The sequence below is a fragment of the Giraffa tippelskirchi genome, chromosome 14 (assembly GCF_054371585.1).
Source record: "Giraffa tippelskirchi isolate mGirTip1 chromosome 14, T2T-mGirTip1v1.2.pri, whole genome shotgun sequence".
In the NCBI taxonomy this organism is placed as follows: Eukaryota; Metazoa; Chordata; class Mammalia; order Artiodactyla; family Giraffidae; genus Giraffa; species Giraffa tippelskirchi.
In genome coordinates this window covers 8,049,676-8,069,119 of record NC_137288.1, presented here as the reverse complement: position 1 = coordinate 8,069,119, position 19,444 = coordinate 8,049,676, and the positions used below count along the sequence as shown (strand labels likewise).

At 55.4% G+C, this 19,444-nt stretch overlaps 1 long non-coding RNA gene across 2 annotated transcripts; it reads right to left on the bottom strand.

Annotated features, from left to right (window-relative positions):
- Nucleotides 1-1,348: 1,348 nt before the first annotated feature.
- On the bottom strand, nucleotides 1,349-18,817 carry LOC145534161 (uncharacterized). 2 transcript variants are annotated; one of them, XR_014074292.1, is made up of 3 exons: nucleotides 18,709-18,817; nucleotides 11,077-11,188; nucleotides 1,349-3,555 (listed from the first exon to the last, which is right to left on the bottom strand). It is a non-coding gene; the product is annotated as an uncharacterized LOC145534161 (long non-coding RNA). The 2 variants fall into 2 exon arrangements; XR_014074291.1 differs by lacking the exon at nucleotides 18,709-18,817 and having other exon boundaries at nucleotides 11,077-11,296.
- Nucleotides 18,818-19,444: the final 627 nt, after the last annotated feature.

Sequence of the window (19,444 nt, the reverse complement as noted above, 5' to 3'; positions counted from 1 at the left end):
GGGAGTGTGCGGGCAGCGGCGGCCGCCCAGGCTGACCTCACACCCACAGGTGGGTCTCTTTCCTCCCGGGTGGGGATCTGAGCAGACACACGTCTCTGACCCTTCTGGGAAGAGAAGTTCGAGCAGGCAGAAGCAGCGGTTCCACTGGCCAGGCCCAGCTTGGAAAACTCCCAGCATGGCTGGCTGACGGTCACTGTCGTTGCAGAGCTTCCCACGTGATGAGGCCGAGGACGGGGACACCCCATCCACCTCCCGGAGGGAGGGGTCGGAGCACCACCCCCCCGCCCCTGAGGCCCAGTGCAGGCTCCAGGTGAGCGTGCCCACGGAGGCATCAGCCCCACCGGGGGAGAAGAGGAGGCGGGGAAGGCCTGCTGCAGAGACACCGCCTAGGATACACCCGCCGGCCCAGTCTGAGGCTGCCACGGAGCTCAGCACACCCGGCTCCGACCCAGAGTCCCGAGAACCCCGGCCTCTGAGGCAGCAGGAGGACCTGGAGCCCAGCACGCCAGAGCACAGAGGTGAGGACGCTGGGGCTGCTGCACGGGAGTGTGTGGGGACGGGGTGCTGAGCTACACAGGGACGAGTCCCCGAAAGCTGCTGCTGGGCCTGCAGCAAGCACTGGCCTCACACCCCCCGCCCCCCGTCTTGCACACTTCAGTCCCAAAAGACATCCGACGCTGGGTATTCTTTGGGAATCTCTTGGAAGCTTTCTGTCCCGGGATACGCACATGCCAAGGCTGGCCTGTGGGCAAACTTTGCTTCTCCCCCAGCTCTAGCACTGACCTCCAACTGGAACCAGGCTCCACTTCCCAGACCTGTCCCTACAGAGGTGGTGGCTCCAGGTGCAGGACCCAGGGATCCACCGAGGGCAGATGGAGAACCGAGACTTGCCCTCGCAGAGACACCAGGCCAGCTGGGTACTGGCCAGCACACTGGGCAGATCGGATCTCCGTGCCTGCAGGACCCCCAGCCCCAGGCACTGATGTCCCACCCCCTCAGCCAGAACCTCCACCTCCACGTGCACCTGTACCTGCTCGGGCTCTGGCAGGAGAACCCGAGGCAGAGGAGGAGTCACCGCCTCGGCAGGGAGAGCCTGCCCTGGCTCCCGCGCAACACCCAGACGCCCACGATGACTCACCCACCCCTGCAGGGAGAACGAGCCCCCGCTCTGGACAGACACCCAGAGCCCTTGCCGGAAACACCACGTCCAGGGGAGCGGTCGGCTCTGCAGCCTCCATCCCTGTCTGCTCACCGTGGACGCCGGCAACTCGGTCTGCCCCCAGGGGACATGGAGTTCCTTTCCCCTGAACTGCTTTGCATTTGGTTTGTTTCCACCTTTCTGGTGATGTTTTCTTTTTTGTATGGTTTCCTGTATTTTTGTTGGTTAAGTTGGGATTCGTAAACTTTCTCATCATTGTTGCAATTTGGGAACACTGTTGTGTAACTCTGGTGATACTGTGTTACCATCACCACTTGGTAGTTTCAGACCCGTTTGATCTTTATGCCCCACCCCCCAACAAAGCCTGGATTCAAGGCAAGCACGCCCTGTTCATCCCTTCCCCCGATCCTGAACACAATTTCATCTTTTCTTTGTGCATTCCTTCCTATATTCTTGGTGTCCCCAATCAATGACTCTCCGTGAAATGACTGAAGCAGTGTTTTTCGGACTCTCCACCTACTGTAAGACTCCATTGGAGAGTTCTCATTTTTATGTCATTTGAACTAGCCTTTGATATCTGAAAGGACGGTGTACGTCCTTTCAAGATACCATGTGCCAAACGAAGCCCTTTTGGCCACTGCCATCATTATCTCCAGGCAGGCATTGCTGTTTCAAGGGTGACATCTCCGCCAGAAGGCAGAGGCTGAGCTCGTCTTGTTGCACCAGCTCCCAAAAGAAGCCAAGAAAGGGAGCTGGAACAACAAACCACCCCAACGCCCAGGAAAGCGTTCTTCATGACAGAAGGCTAGAAAATGACCCAACATCCTTGTGGCCCAGAACCCCTCTAGAAAATCACTGTTCCATAAAAAAGAGAAACACATGGGAAGTTCCAAGGAGAGGCAATGCCCATGGCCAGTGTACTTTAGAGACGGCCTGAGCGCTCCGGGGAAGACACGCACCGACGGAACCCCTTGGGAAACAGCAGGGATTCTCCTCACCGTCGTAAGGGTTTCCTCTGGGGACAACCTGCCCTGGGCACCACATGAGGGAGCAGACCGGCTTCTCTTCCTCTGCCCCCACACCATTCACTCATGAAGGCAGCTCAGGTGTTCTCATGCCCTGCCTGCCTGCCTGCCTGGCTCATCCGTGAGCTGTGACCACCTCCAGGGCAGGACTCCACCTTCTCCTCTCTGTGTACCGTGCATCTGCACACAGTGGGCTTTCAGAACCTTAGACTTGAGCCATTCCCACTCAAGCCAGAACCCTCCCCAGGAAGGAAAACAGCTGTGGAGTCATTTTGGCCCCAGCACTGGTTCCGAAACCCTGGCGGCTCCTACAGCCTCTACGGCGTGAAGAGGGAGGTCCCTTTTGACAGAGCTTTCCGGCTCTCAGATCTAAGCTGTTGTTTCACTGTCAGCTGTGTCTCTTCCGTTGCAGCCAGGTGGGCCACGCTGCTCCAAAGGAGCTCACAAGCTGAGTTTCAAGGGAGGACAGGGATGGCTACAACGTGCTGCAAACTGAGTGAGGGTCCCCACAATCCTCAGCAAAGGTCTGTGGTGTGCAAGTGGGGAGTAGAGGGCCCCCAAGTTCCAAAGGAAGGGAGGTACTCGGGAGCTAAAGCCCTTGGCTGCTGTGGTAGCAGCTGCAGATGGCAGCTCGTCCACAGTGCACTTCGAATGAGGTCATATGAGCGGGACTCTGGAAATGGCTCCGAAATCGAGAGAAAGGGGTCAGGGTATGTGGGAAGCCGGCGGGGGTGGGGGGTGGATGAAGGAAGGTGTCCCTCCTCTCTCCAGTGCAATTTGGTTTGGTGAGTCTCAAAGCTACCAGATGGCACTTCCCAAGTCAGGCCCCCACAGGAATCAGGGTGGGCTGCGTGCCTCGGCCCCTGCCACAGGGACAAGCCACACCAGTGGCCTCCCTGAGCTCCAATGGCCGGATCTGGGGGTTCTGTCTGGGTGCACACCTCCTTGCTGTGGCCAAGTTCCCCCCTTCTCTGAGCACCAGCTTCATCCTCTCGAATGAGGACATCGAATGCTACCTTGGCACGTTACTCTCTTCATCCTGTGAAGACTCATTAGGCTTATCCTACAATTACTAGCTGGCCCGAAGAGATATCTCCTGAATCCAGATTAAGCTGGAGTCTCCCAGGCTCATCTGGCATGTCTTCCCTGAAGTCTGCCAAAACCCACACCATTGCATTTCCAGGGACTCCCCTTAGCCAGCTGGGCAGAAAACCCAGCATGCTTCAAACAAGCTGACAGACAAGCGGGAGAGGACTCACGGGCAGAAGGTTTCCCTCAGGTCTCGGGTGGAGCTCTGGGACCACAGCAGCAACGGGCCATCCCAGCCCCTGGGCTCAGCAGCGCCCTCATTCTCAGGCCGGCGGCTCTGCCCTGAGGGGAGCGGGAAGGTCACCAACTGCCGCAGGCGGACCTCACGCCCCTCCCACTGCTGGAGCCTGACCTCCCCCGGCCCCACCCCTTCCCCTACCCCAGCAGGACGACAGCTCGTCTTCCCCTGGCTTCCAACGTCAGGCCCGGCCCTGGGCCCCGATTGGGCACTGCCCCAGCCCGGAGCCAATCACAGTGGCCAGGGAGGTGGAACGCACCGATTGGCCAGGGCCAGGTCATGTGACCATACTCCCCAGGAAACTCAAATATTACCAAGGTTCCCTAAGAAACCAATGAACAAAATTATCCAGTAAAGGCAAACCGTACTTTTTAATGAGGCCAATGTCACAGAAAAAAAAAAAAAAAAAAAAAAGCTTCACCATGAACTGCTCAAGGAAGCTAGTAAATAAACTTTCAGAAAAGTTTAGTAGTTTTTTTTTTTTTTTTTAATAGGGTGACGGAGAGCTATACCTTTCCCGTCTATGTGAATTTAGGTTTAAACTAGATTTCCCTTGGCTGTTATATAAGACAAAAAAACCCACATCACCCCCTTTCACTCACCCCCACCCCCCAAAAGTGTTTTAATGTATTGAATTTTTCTGTCCTCAGTTGTGTCTGATTCACGGCAACCCACGAACTCTACACAGCCAGGCTCTTCCGTCCATGGAATTCAGGGCAATTTTTTCTGTCCCAGTCAATGCCCACCCTGGGTGATCCAAAGGCAAGGGCTCAGAGGCCCCTGAGAGACTAACTCCTTTCAGCTGAGCACAGAGCTGGCTCCTCACTGGGATGCCTGTGGCCTGGGGCTCCCAGAGGGGAGAGCAGCACTCGCCCCACCGTGTGGTCACTGCTGGAAGTGCAGGCTGCTCCTCACTCCCCCTTGACAGTGTCCCTGACGGCAGAACAGTGTGAATCGAATCAAGGTGGTAATGCAAACTCCAATGCAACCAAACTCCCCACAAGGTCTCCAAAACCACTCAGGAACAGGGAATTGGAAACTGCAGGGGATGACATGAATGGAGATGGAGACTTGACACCTTACACCGAGTTCACTTCCACTTATCCCTAGACAAACTTTCCGTGAAAACTTGTCACCAATCTAGAAGAACAATGAGCAGAAACCGGACACGTGCTTTGAGTCTTCACACACAAAACTAAAAGGCAGTCCACAAAAAAACCCAGAGAATACAGTGGACTTGGCAAAATCAAAGATATCTACTGTGGGAAAGACCTCATGACAAAAGCAAAAGACAGGTCATACATCGCCAGACGAATGAGTGGAAACACAAAGCTTATCAAGGATGCGTCTCCAAACAGACAAAGAACACCAACACAACAAGCCTGTGAAAACTAGGGAAAGGTCTGAAGGGACACCAGACTGAGGAAGACACACACAGAGGATCCCGGATGATGTCCAGCACTGAGGGCCTGAAGAAACAACAGTCTAGTTGCACCCCCTCAGGCCTGTGTGACCGTGGATGAGGCCTCTGTTTCCCGGTGGCTCTGAGAGATGGACAGGGAGGAAGGGGAAGAGAAGTCACTTGCATTTCTAATACTCACAGCAAAGTCTTCCAATGAGAAGGGAATTATCACCCCCACTGACAATGCCATGCACTGAAGTGATATCCACGAGTCCATCTAACCCAGAAGGGAAGGATGCACCTGTTCTCACAAAACGGCGAGAGATGGAAGAAGGAAGATCAAGCCCACACCAATCACTGGAGAGAGAAGCTGTGCTCAGGGCTTGAAAAATTCCTATTGGGAAAATGATGTCACAGCCCCACAAGGCAATCCACAGCTTCGATGCTATTCCTCCCAAAATGCCAATGCATTTTCGCACCGAACAAAGAATTGCAAAAGGGGTTACGGAAACAGAAAAGAGCCTAAATTGTCAATACAATCCGACGAAAAGGCCCCGATACGGACATCCAAGGTTGTGTGAAAGGAAATTAGACGACCAAACTAGGATCCTCAGGAGAGTATCGGAGAAGGCAATGGCGACCCACTCCAGTACTCTTGCCTGGAAAATGCCCTGGACGGAGGAGCCTGGTAGGCTGCAGGCCATGGGGTCGCGCAGAGTCTGACACGACTGAAGTGACTTAGCAGCAGCAGCAGCAGCGGCAGGACAGTATGCTATTGGGAATACAACAACACACACAGATCCAGATCGATGGAATAAAGTTGAGGGTCCAGAAACAAACCCCAGCATCCATCGTCAACTCATCTCTGACACAGAAGGGGAGATTATCCAAATGGGAACAAGAAAGCCTCTTCAATCAATGTCCATGGGAAACCCAGACAGCTACATCTGAAGAACGCTATTGGTTTGGATCTCAGACCACCTCAATATTGGGGAAAAACCTCACCCTAAAGACTGATGTCATGAGATAGCTAGAAAGAAGCGTAGGTCAAAGGCTCCTTAACATCAGAGTCTCCTTGCCATTTGCTGGGCGGAGGTAGAAATGGGTCTCTTCAATTAAGGGAAAGAGGTACACGAAGTACACCAATGGGTTTCCATCCAATGGAACCTCTTCACAACAGAGAAGCTAAGCATTCACAAATGCAAAAGATAGGAAACGGAACACGAGAGACTCCTTCCAAGTGGTGTATCTGAGAAGGGGTTCATATGGAAAGAGACGAAGAATGCACAGCACTCAGATTCCAAGAAACACCACCACCACCCTTGACCCTTCCCCTATGACCAACTCCGACCTGAAGCCTTTCTCTCCCTCTAACCTATCCCTAAAACATAACCCTCATCTAATCATATACATGTGGAATTCCTAGCATCCATCCATTCACACACGAGAGAGAAAGAGGAAGACACAGAGGGAATTGAGAAAGGAAAAGAGAGGGACACAGCCAGAGAGAGACACAGAACCAAAGAGAGGAAAGGAGTCGATGGTCCAGACTTTTCCTCAATCTGTCTCGAAGGTAGAAGCAATGACAGCGCCCATCCACCCCAGAAGGGGGAAAAGGACGGAAGGTTTGCAGAGGAAAAGACAAGAACGCAGGGAGCCATTAGAAGCTCAGCCACCCGCAGAAGCCGAGCTGGGACACTTGAACAGAATCTCAATGGAAACAGGACCAGAAAGTTGGCTACTCTTTTCTACAAGAGAGGGAGACCTTCGAGTCTTCCTTTCGGTCCTCCAACTTGGATGCGGGGTCTCAAAACAGTCAGGAGGGGGAGTGCCTTTTCCTGGGTACCACGGCACATCCAGGCCTCGTTCTGCCCCATTCTGTGCTATGTCAGCCCTGGATGGAATCTTTCTTTCTGAAGTCTCAGCGCACGAGCTCCACGTGATATCGGCCCCAGGTGGAAAGGCATGGAGCTGCTCGTAGGCCGACAGACCTAGGAAGCAGATGGGAGAATGACCCCCACTCTGCAGATGGAGAGACTGGGGAAACCCTGAGGGGCATATGCTTGTCCAGGGCCACACCACTTATGAGAAGAAGGAGCCTGGTCTGAGAGCAGCAGGGCCCTCGGAGCTCAGGCCCTGGCTGCACCCAGGCCTCCCCAGGGCTGTGGGCTGGGCTGTGTGGGCGTCTCTGTGCCTGCACATGGCCTAAGGGGGGTGGTCGAGCAGTCAGAAACCCAGAGATTCCCTTGGGAAGTTTTGGGGAAGGGACCTCAGCACGAACCCCAGGCGATGATGTCACCTGCCGGCAACAGAACCCAACAGAACCCGCAACCCGGGTATCCAGGCCTCCAGAGCGGAGAGGAGCCCCCAGCCAGATCACTTGCTGCCAGGATGTTCTGCTGTTTGCCCATGCCCAGAGGCCGGGGCCTCAGGAGAGCTCACAGGCAGTGTGCGTGGGCACCCTGTCGACGTTGGCTCAGGACACCCCCGAGAGGCCTCTGGCCGTTTGCCCGGAGAAACAGAAAGGTAACACGGGGAGCCCCAGGCCGGGCCAGGCCACCTCGCCCATGCCACCCGGAAACACCGGGTCCTTTGCCTGTGTGTGTGGATGCGGGTTTCTCGGGGTGTGTCTCCCTCAAGGAAGCCCAGGCGGATGTGGGGTCAGAAGCCTGCGGACAAGTTGTGTCCACACCCCAGGGGAGAGCAGGCTGGGCCCGATGGGGAGTGTGCGGGCAGCGGCGGCCGCCCAGGCTGACCTCACACCCACAGGTGGGTCTCTTTCCTCCCGGGTGGGGATCTGAGCAGACACACGTCTCTGACCCTTCTGGGAAGAGAAGTTCGAGCAGGCAGAAGCAGCGGTTCCACTGGCCAGGCCCAGCTTGGAAAACTCCCAGCATGGCTGGCTGACGGTCACTGTCGTTGCAGAGCTTCCCACGTGATGAGGCCGAGGACGGGGACACCCCATCCACCTCCCGGAGGGAGGGGTCGGAGCACCACCCCCCCGCCCCTGAGGCCCAGTGCAGGCTCCAGGTGAGCGTGCCCACGGAGGCATCAGCCCCACCGGGGGAGAAGAGGAGGCGGGGAAGGCCTGCTGCAGAGACACCGCCTAGGATACACCCGCCGGCCCAGTCTGAGGCTGCCACGGAGCTCAGCACACCCGGCTCCGACCCAGAGTCCCGAGAACCCCGGCCTCTGAGGCAGCAGGAGGACCTGGAGCCCAGCACGCCAGAGCACAGAGGTGAGGACGCTGGGGCTGCTGCACGGGAGTGTGTGGGGACGGGGTGCTGAGCTACACAGGGACGAGTCCCCGAAAGCTGCTGCTGGGCCTGCAGCAAGCACTGGCCTCACACCCCCCGCCCCCCGTCTTGCACACTTCAGTCCCAAAAGACATCCGACGCTGGGTATTCTTTGGGAATCTCTTGGAAGCTTTCTGTCCCGGGATACGCACATGCCAAGGCTGGCCTGTGGGCAAACTTTGCTTCTCCCCCAGCTCTAGCACTGACCTCCAACTGGAACCAGGCTCCACTTCCCAGACCTGTCCCTACAGAGGTGGTGGCTCCAGGTGCAGGACCCAGGGATCCACCGAGGGCAGATGGAGAACCGAGACTTGCCCTCGCAGAGACACCAGGCCAGCTGGGTACTGGCCAGCACACTGGGCAGATCGGATCTCCGTGCCTGCAGGACCCCCAGCCCCAGGCACTGATGTCCCACCCCCTCAGCCAGAACCTCCACCTCCACGTGCACCTGTACCTGCTCGGGCTCTGGCAGGACAACCCGAGGCAGAGGAGGAGTCACCGCCTCGGCAGGGAGAGCCTGCCCTGGCTCCCGCGCAACACCCAGACGCCCACGATGACTCACCCACCCCTGCAGGGAGAACGAGCCCCCGCTCTGGACAGACACCCAGAGCCCTTGCCGGAAACACCACGTCCAGGGGAGCGGTCGGCTCTGCAGCCTCCATCCCTGTCTGCTCACCGTGGACGCCGGCAACTCGGTCTGCCCCCAGGGGACATGGAGTTCCTTTCCCCTGAACTGCTTTGCATTTGGTTTGTTTCCACCTTTCTGGTGATGTTTTCTTTTTTGTATGGTTTCCTGTATTTTTGTTGGTTAAGTTGGGATTCGTAAACTTTCTCATCATTGTTGCAATTTGGGAACACTGTTGTGTAACTCTGGTGATACTGTGTTACCATCACCACTTGGTAGTTTCAGACCCGTTTGATCTTTATGCCCCACCCCCCAACAAAGCCTGGATTCAAGGCAAGCACGCCCTGTTCATCCCTTCCCCCGATCCTGAACACAATTTCATCTTTTCTTTGTGCATTCCTTCCTATATTCTTGGTGTCCCCAATCAATGACTCTCCGTGAAATGACTGAAGCAGTGTTTTTCGGACTCTCCACCTACTGTAAGACTCCATTGGAGAGTTCTCATTTTTATGTCATTTGAACTAGCCTTTGATATCTGAAAGGACGGTGTACGTCCTTTCAAGATACCATGTGCCAAACGAAGCCCTTTTGGCCACTGCCATCATTATCTCCAGGCAGGCATTGCTGTTTCAAGGGTGACATCTCCGCCAGAAGGCAGAGGCTGAGCTCGTCTTGTTGCACCAGCTCCCAAAAGAAGCCAAGAAAGGGAGCTGGAACAACAAACCACCCCAACGCCCAGGAAAGCGTTCTTCATGACAGAAGGCTAGAAAATGACCCAACATCCTTGTGGCCCAGAACCCCTCTAGAAAATCACTGTTCCATAAAAAAGAGAAACACATGGGAAGTTCCAAGGAGAGGCAATGCCCATGGCCAGTGTACTTTAGAGACGGCCTGAGCGCTCCGGGGAAGACACGCACCGACGGAACCCCTTGGGAAACAGCAGGGATTCTCCTCACCGTCGTAAGGGTTTCCTCTGGGGACAACCTGCCCTGGGCACCACATGAGGGAGCAGACCGGCTTCTCTTCCTCTGCCCCCACACCATTCACTCATGAAGGCAGCTCAGGTGTTCTCATGCCCTGCCTGCCTGCCTGCCTGGCTCATCCGTGAGCTGTGACCACCTCCAGGGCAGGACTCCACCTTCTCCTCTCTGTGTACCGTGCATCTGCACACAGTGGGCTTTCAGAACCTTAGACTTGAGCCATTCCCACTCAAGCCAGAACCCTCCCCAGGAAGGAAAACAGCTGTGGAGTCATTTTGGCCCCAGCACTGGTTCCGAAACCCTGGCGGCTCCTACAGCCTCTACGGCGTGAAGAGGGAGGTCCCTTTTGACAGAGCTTTCCGGCTCTCAGATCTAAGCTGTTGTTTCACTGTCAGCTGTGTCTCTTCCGTTGCAGCCAGGTGGGCCACGCTGCTCCAAAGGAGCTCACAAGCTGAGTTTCAAGGGAGGACAGGGATGGCTACAACGTGCTGCAAACTGAGTGAGGGTCCCCACAATCCTCAGCAAAGGTCTGTGGTGTGCAAGTGGGGAGTAGAGGGCCCCCAAGTTCCAAAGGAAGGGAGGTACTCGGGAGCTAAAGCCCTTGGCTGCTGTGGTAGCAGCTGCAGATGGCAGCTCGTCCACAGTGCACTTCGAATGAGGTCATATGAGCGGGACTCTGGAAATGGCTCCGAAATCGAGAGAAAGGGGTCAGGGTATGTGGGAAGCCGGCGGGGGTGGGGGGTGGATGAAGGAAGGTGTCCCTCCTCTCTCCAGTGCAATTTGGTTTGGTGAGTCTCAAAGCTACCAGATGGCACTTCCCAAGTCAGGCCCCCACAGGAATCAGGGTGGGCTGCGTGCCTCGGCCCCTGCCACAGGGACAAGCCACACCAGTGGCCTCCCTGAGCTCCAATGGCCGGATCTGGGGGTTCTGTCTGGGTGCACACCTCCTTGCTGTGGCCAAGTTCCCCCCTTCTCTGAGCACCAGCTTCATCCTCTCGAATGAGGACATCGAATGCTACCTTGGCACGTTACTCTCTTCATCCTGTGAAGACTCATTAGGCTTATCCTACAATTACTAGCTGGCCCGAAGAGATATCTCCTGAATCCAGATTAAGCTGGAGTCTCCCAGGCTCATCTGGCATGTCTTCCCTGAAGTCTGCCAAAACCCACACCATTGCATTTCCAGGGACTCCCCTTAGCCAGCTGGGCAGAAAACCCAGCATGCTTCAAACAAGCTGACAGACAAGCGGGAGAGGACTCACGGGCAGAAGGTTTCCCTCAGGTCTCGGGTGGAGCTCTGGGACCACAGCAGCAACGGGCCATCCCAGCCCCTGGGCTCAGCAGCGCCCTCATTCTCAGGCCGGCGGCTCTGCCCTGAGGGGAGCGGGAAGGTCACCAACTGCCGCAGGCGGACCTCACGCCCCTCCCACTGCTGGAGCCTGACCTCCCCCGGCCCCACCCCTTCCCCTACCCCAGCAGGACGACAGCTCGTCTTCCCCTGGCTTCCAACGTCAGGCCCGGCCCTGGGCCCCGATTGGGCACTGCCCCAGCCCGGAGCCAATCACAGTGGCCAGGGAGGTGGAACGCACCGATTGGCCAGGGCCAGGTCATGTGACCATACTCCCCAGGAAACTCAAATATTACCAAGGTTCCCTAAGAAACCAATGAACAAAATTATCCAGTAAAGGCAAACCGTACTTTTTAATGAGGCCAATGTCACAGAAAAAAAAAAAAAAAAAAAAAAAGCTTCACCATGAACTGCTCAAGGAAGCTAGTAAATAAACTTTCAGAAAAGTTTAGTAGTTTTTTTTTTTTTTTAATAGGGTGACGGAGAGCTATACCTTTCCCGTCTATGTGAATTTAGGTTTAAACTAGATTTCCCTTGGCTGTTATATAAGACAAAAAAACCCACATCACCCCCTTTCACTCACCCCCACCCCCCAAAAGTGTTTTAATGTATTGAATTTTTCTGTCCTCAGTTGTGTCTGATTCACGGCAACCCACGAACTCTACACAGCCAGGCTCTTCCGTCCATGGAATTCAGGGCAATTTTTTCTGTCCCAGTCAATGCCCACCCTGGGTGATCCAAAGGCAAGGGCTCAGAGGCCCCTGAGAGACTAACTCCTTTCAGCTGAGCACAGAGCTGGCTCCTCACTGGGATGCCTGTGGCCTGGGGCTCCCAGAGGGGAGAGCAGCACTCGCCCCACCGTGTGGTCACTGCTGGAAGTGCAGGCTGCTCCTCACTCCCCCTTGACAGTGTCCCTGACGGCAGAACAGTGTGAATCGAATCAAGGTGGTAATGCAAACTCCAATGCAACCAAACTCCCCACAAGGTCTCCAAAACCACTCAGGAACAGGGAATTGGAAACTGCAGGGGATGACATGAATGGAGATGGAGACTTGACACCTTACACCGAGTTCACTTCCACTTATCCCTAGACAAACTTTCCGTGAAAACTTGTCACCAATCTAGAAGAACAATGAGCAGAAACCGGACACGTGCTTTGAGTCTTCACACACAAAACTAAAAGGCAGTCCACAAAAAAACCCAGAGAATACAGTGGACTTGGCAAAATCAAAGATATCTACTGTGGGAAAGACCTCATGACAAAAGCAAAAGACAGGTCATACATCGCCAGACGAATGAGTGGAAACACAAAGCTTATCAAGGATGCGTCTCCAAACAGACAAAGAACACCAACACAACAAGCCTGTGAAAACTAGGGAAAGGTCTGAAGGGACACCAGACTGAGGAAGACACACACAGAGGATCCCGGATGATGTCCAGCACTGAGGGCCTGAAGAAACAACAGTCTAGTTGCACCCCCTCAGGCCTGTGTGACCGTGGATGAGGCCTCTGTTTCCCGGTGGCTCTGAGAGATGGACAGGGAGGAAGGGGAAGAGAAGTCACTTGCATTTCTAATACTCACAGCAAAGTCTTCCAATGAGAAGGGAATTATCACCCCCACTGACAATGCCATGCACTGAAGTGATATCCACGAGTCCATCTAACCCAGAAGGGAAGGATGCACCTGTTCTCACAAAACGGCGAGAGATGGAAGAAGGAAGATCAAGCCCACACCAATCACTGGAGAGAGAAGCTGTGCTCAGGGCTTGAAAAATTCCTATTGGGAAAATGATGTCACAGCCCCACAAGGCAATCCACAGCTTCGATGCTATTCCTCCCAAAATGCCAATGCATTTTCGCACCGAACAAAGAATTGCAAAAGGGGTTACGGAAACAGAAAAGAGCCTAAATTGTCAATACAATCCGACGAAAAGGCCCCGATACGGACATCCAAGGTTGTGTGAAAGGAAATTAGACGACCAAACTAGGATCCTCAGGAGAGTATCGGAGAAGGCAATGGCGACCCACTCCAGTACTCTTGCCTGGAAAATGCCCTGGACGGAGGAGCCTGGTAGGCTGCAGGCCATGGGGTCGCGCAGAGTCTGACACGACTGAAGTGACTTAGCAGCAGCAGCAGCAGCGGCAGGACAGTATGCTATTGGGAATACAACAACACACACAGATCCAGATCGATGGAATAAAGTTGAGGGTCCAGAAACAAACCCCAGCATCCATCGTCAACTCATCTCTGACACAGAAGGGGAGATTATCCAAATGGGAACAAGAAAGCCTCTTCAATCAATGTCCATGGGAAACCCAGACAGCTACATCTGAAGAACGCTATTGGTTTGGATCTCAGACCACCTCAATATTGGGGAAAAACCTCACCCTAAAGACTGATGTCATGAGATAGCTAGAAAGAAGCGTAGGTCAAAGGCTCCTTAACATCAGAGTCTCCTTGCCATTTGCTGGGCGGAGGTAGAAATGGGTCTCTTCAATTAAGGGAAAGAGGTACACGAAGTACACCAATGGGTTTCCATCCAATGGAACCTCTTCACAACAGAGAAGCTAAGCATTCACAAATGCAAAAGATAGGAAACGGAACACGAGAGACTCCTTCCAAGTGGTGTATCTGAGAAGGGGTTCATATGGAAAGAGACGAAGAATGCACAGCACTCAGATTCCAAGAAACACCACCACCACCCTTGACCCTTCCCCTATGACCAACTCCGACCTGAAGCCTTTCTCTCCCTCTAACCTATCCCTAAAACATAACCCTCATCTAATCATATACATGTGGAATTCCTAGCATCCATCCATTCACACACGAGAGAGAAAGAGGAAGACACAGAGGGAATTGAGAAAGGAAAAGAGAGGGACACAGCCAGAGAGAGACACAGAACCAAAGAGAGGAAAGGAGTCGATGGTCCAGACTTTTCCTCAATCTGTCTCGAAGGTAGAAGCAATGACAGCGCCCATCCACCCCAGAAGGGGGAAAAGGACGGAAGGTTTGCAGAGGAAAAGACAAGAACGCAGGGAGCCATTAGAAGCTCAGCCACCCGCAGAAGCCGAGCTGGGACACTTGAACAGAATCTCAATGGAAACAGGACCAGAAAGTTGGCTACTCTTTTCTACAAGAGAGGGAGACCTTCGAGTCTTCCTTTCGGTCCTCCAACTTGGATGCGGGGTCTCAAAACAGTCAGGAGGGGGAGTGCCTTTTCCTGGGTACCACGGCACATCCAGGCCTCGTTCTGCCCCATTCTGTGCTATGTCAGCCCTGGATGGAATCTTTCTTTCTGAAGTCTCAGCGCACGAGCTCCACGTGATATCGGCCCCAGGTGGAAAGGCATGGAGCTGCTCGTAGGCCGACAGACCTAGGAAGCAGATGGGAGAATGACCCCCACTCTGCAGATGGAGAGACTGGGGAAACCCTGAGGGGCATATGCTTGTCCAGGGCCACACCACTTATGAGAAGAAGGAGCCTGGTCTGAGAGCAGCAGGGCCCTCGGAGCTCAGGCCCTGGCTGCACCCAGGCCTCCCCAGGGCTGTGGGCTGGGCTGTGTGGGCGTCTCTGTGCCTGCACATGGCCTAAGGGGGGTGGTCGAGCAGTCAGAAACCCAGAGATTCCCTTGGGAAGTTTTGGGGAAGGGACCTCAGCACGAACCCCAGGCGATGATGTCACCTGCCGGCAACAGAACCCAACAGAACCCGCAACCCGGGTATCCAGGCCTCCAGAGCGGAGAGGAGCCCCCAGCCAGATCACTTGCTGCCAGGATGTTCTGCTGTTTGCCCATGCCCAGAGGCCGGGGCCTCAGGAGAGCTCACAGGCAGTGTGCGTGGGCACCCTGTCGACGTTGGCTCAGGACACCCCCGAGAGGCCTCTGGCCGTTTGCCCGGAGAAACAGAAAGGTAACACGGGGAGCCCCAGGCCGGGCCAGGCCACCTCGCCCATGCCACCCGGAAACACCGGGTCCTTTGCCTGTGTGTGTGGATGCGGGTTTCTCGGGGTGTGTCTCCCTCAAGGAAGCCCAGGCGGATGTGGGGTCAGAAGCCTGCGGACAAGTTGTGTCCACACCCCAGGGGAGAGCAGGCTGGGCCCGATGGGGAGTGTGCGGGCAGCGGCGGCCGCCCAGGCTGACCTCACACCCACAGGTGGGTCTCTTTCCTCCCGGGTGGGGATCTGAGCAGACACACGTCTCTGACCCTTCTGGGAAGAGAAGTTCGAGCAGGCAGAAGCAGCGGTTCCACTGGCCAGGCCCAGCTTGGAAAACTCCCAGCATGGCTGGCTGACGGTCACTGTCGTTGCAGAGCTTCCCACGTGATGAGGCCGAGGACGGGGACACCCCATCCACCTCCCGGAGGGAGGGGTCGGAGCACCACCCCCCCGCCCCTGAGGCCCAGTGCAGGCTCCAGGTGAGCGTGCCCACGGAGGCATCAGCCCCACCGGGGGAGAAGAGGAGGCGGGGAAGGCCTGCTGCAGAGACACCGCCTAGGATACACCCGCCGGCCCAGTCTGAGGCTGCCACGGAGCTCAGCACACCCGGCTCCGACCCAGAGTCCCGAGAACCCCGGCCTCTGAGGCAGCAGGAGGACCTGGAGCCCAGCACGCCAGAGCACAGAGGTGAGGACGCTGGGGCTGCTGCACGGGAGTGTGTGGGGACGGGGTGCTGAGCTACACAGGGACGAGTCCCCGAAAGCTGCTGCTGGGCCTGCAGCAAGCACTGGCCTCACACCCCCCGCCCCCCGTCTTGCACACTTCAGTCCCAAAAGACATCCGACGCTGGGTATTCTTTGGGAATCTCTTGGAAGCTTTCTGTCCCGGGATACGCACATGCCAAGGCTGGCCTGTCGGCAAACTTTGCTTCTCCCCCAGCTCTAGCACTGACCTCCAACTGGAACCAGGCTCCACTTCCCAGACCTGTCCCTACAGAGGTGGTGGCTCCAGGTGCAGGACCCAGGGATCCACCGAGGGCAGATGGAGAACCGAGACTTGCCCTCGCAGAGACACCAGGCCAGCTGGGTACTGGCCAGCACACTGGGCAGATCGGATCTCCGTGCCTGCAGGACCCCCAGCCCCAGGCACTGATGTCCCACCCCCTCAGCCAGAACCTCCACCTCCACGTGCACCTGTACCTGCTCGGGCTCTGGCAGGAGAACCCGAGGCAGAGGAGGAGTCACCGCCTCGGCAGGGAGAGCCTGCCCTGGCTCCCGCGCAACACCCAGACGCCCACGATGACTCACCCACCCCTGCAGGGAGAACGAGCCCCCGCTCTGGACAGACACCCAGAGCCCTTGCCGGAAACACCACGTCCAGGGGAGCGGTCGGCTCTGCAGCCTCCATCCCTGTCTGCTCACCGTGGACGCCGGCAACTCGGTCTGCCCCCAGGGGACATGGAGTTCCTTTCCCCTGAACTGCTTTGCATTTGGTTTGTTTCCACCTTTCTGGTGATGTTTTCTTTTTTGTATGGTTTCCTGTATTTTTGTTGGTTAAGTTGGGATTCGTAAACTTTCTCATCATTGTTGCAATTTGGGAACACTGTTGTGTAACTCTGGTGATACTGTGTTACCATCACCACTTGGTAGTTTCAGACCCGTTTGATCTTTATGCCCCACCCCCCAACAAAGCCTGGATTCAAGGCAAGCACGCCCTGTTCATCCCTTCCCCCGATCCTGAACACAATTTCATCTTTTCTTTGTGCATTCCTTCCTATATTCTTGGTGTCCCCAATCAATGACTCTCCATGAAATGACTGAAGCAGTGTTTTTCGGACTCTCCACCTACTGTAAGACTCCATTGGAGAGTTCTCATTTTTATGTCATTTGAACTAGCCTTTGATATCTGAAAGGACGGTGTACGTCCTTTCAAGATACCATGTGCCAAACGAAGCCCTTTTGGCCACTGCCATCATTATCTCCAGGCAGGCATTGCTGTTTCAAGGGTGACATCTCCGCCAGAAGGCAGAGGCTGAGATCGTCTTGTTGCACCAGCTCCCAAAAGAAGCCAAGAAAGGGAGCTGGAACAACAAACCACCCCAACGCCCAGGAAAGCGTTCTTCATGACAGAAGGCTAGAAAATGACCCAACATCCTTGTGGCCCAGAACCCCTCTAGAAAATCACTGTTCCATAAAAAAGAGAAACACATGGGAAGTTCCAAGGAGAGGCAATGCCCATGGCCAGTGTACTTTAGAGACGGCCTGAGCGCTCCGGGGAAGACACGCACCGACGGAACCCCTTGGGAAACAGCAGGGATTCTCCTCACCGTCGTAAGGGTTTCCTCTGGGGACAACCTGCCCTGGGCACCACATGAGGGAGCAGACCGGCTTCTCTTCCTCTGCCCCCACACCATTCACTCATGAAGGCAGCTCAGGTGTTCTCATGCCCTGCCTGCCTGCCTGCCTGGCTCATCCGTGAGCTGTGACCACCTCCAGGGCAGGACTCCACCTTCTCCTCTCTGTGTACCGTGCATCTGCACACAGTGGGCTTTCAGAACCTTAGACTTGAGCCATTCCCACTCAAGCCAGAACCCTCCCCAGGAAGGAAAACAGCTGTGGAGTCATTTTGGCCCCAGCACTGGTTCCGAAACCCTGGCGGCTCCTACAGCCTCTACGGCGTGAAGAGGGAGGTCCCTTTTGACAGAGCTTTCCGGCTCTCAGATCTAAGCTGTTGTTTCACTGTCAGCTGTGTCTCTTCCGTTGCAGCCAGGTGGGCCACGCTGCTCCAAAGGAGCTCACAAGCTGAGTTTCAAGGGAGGACAGGGATGGCTTCAACGTGCTGCAAACTGAGTGAGGGTCCCCACAATCCTCAGCAAAGGTCTGTGGTGTGCAAGTGGGGAGTAGAGGGCCCCCAAGTTCCAAAGGAAGGGAGGTACTCGGGAGCTAAAGCCCTTGGCTGCTGTGGTAGCAGCTGCAGATGGCAGCTCGTCCACAGTGCACTTCGAATGAGGTCATATGAGCGGGACTCTGGAAATGGCTCCGAAATCGAGAGAAAGGGGTCAGGGTATGTGGGAAGCCGGCGGGGGTGGGGGGCGGATGAAGGAAGGTGTCCCTCCTCTCTCCAGTGCAATTTGGTTTGGTGAGTCTCAAAGCTACCAGATGGCACTTCCCAAGTCAGGCCCCCACAGGAATCAGGGTGGGCTGCGTGCCTCGGCCCCTGCCACAGGGACAAGCCACACCAGTGGCCTCCCTGAGCTCCAATGGCCGGATCTGGGGGTTCTGTCTGGGTGCACACCTCCTTGCTGTGGCCAAGTTCCCCCCTTCTCTGAGCACCAGCTTCATCCTCTCGAATGAGGACATCGAATGCTACCTTGGCACGTTACTCTCTTCATCCTGTGAAGACTCATTAGGCTTATCCTACAATTACTAGCTGGCCCGAAGAGATATCTCCTGAATCCAGATTAAGCTGGAGTCTCCCAGGCTCATCTGGCATGTCTTCCCTGAAGTCTGCCAAAACCCACACCATTGCATTTCCAGGGACTCCCCTTAGCCAGCTGGGCAGAAAACCCAGCATGCTTCAAACAAGCTGACAGACAAGCGGGAGAGGACTCACGGGCAGAAGGTTTCCCTCAGGTCTCGGGTGGAGCTCTGGGACCACAGCAGCAACGGGCCATCCCAGCCCCTGGGCTCAGCAGCGCCCTCATTCTCAGGCCGGCGGCTCTGCCCTGAGGGGAGCGGGAAGGTCACCAACTGCCGCAGGCGGACCTCACGCCCCTCCCACTGCTGGAGCCTGACCTCCCCCGGCCCCACCCCTTCCCCTACCCCAGCAGGACGACAGCTCGTCTTCCCCTGGCTTCCAACGTCAGGCCCGGCCCTGGGCCCCGATTGGGCACTGCCCCAGCCCGGAGCCAATCACAGTGGCCAGGGAGGTGGAACGCACCGATTGGCCAGGGCCAGGTCATGTGACCATACTCCCCAGGAAACTCAAATATTACCAAGGTTCCCTAAGAAACCAATGAACAAAATTATCCAGTAAAGGCAAACCGTACTTTTTAATGAGGCCAATGTCACAGAAAAAAAAAAAAAAAAAAAAGCTTCACCATGAACTGCTCAAGGAAGCTACTAAATAAACTTTCAGAAAAGTTTAGTAGTTTTTTTTTTTTTTTTTAATAGGGTGACGGAGAGCTATACCTTTCCCGTCTATGTGAATTTAGGTTTAAACTAGATTTCCCTTGGCTGTTATATAAGACAAAAAAACCCACATCACCCCCTTTCACTCACCCCCACCCCCCAAAAGTGTTTTAATGTATTGAATTTTTCTGTCCTCAGTTGTGTCTGATTCACGGCAA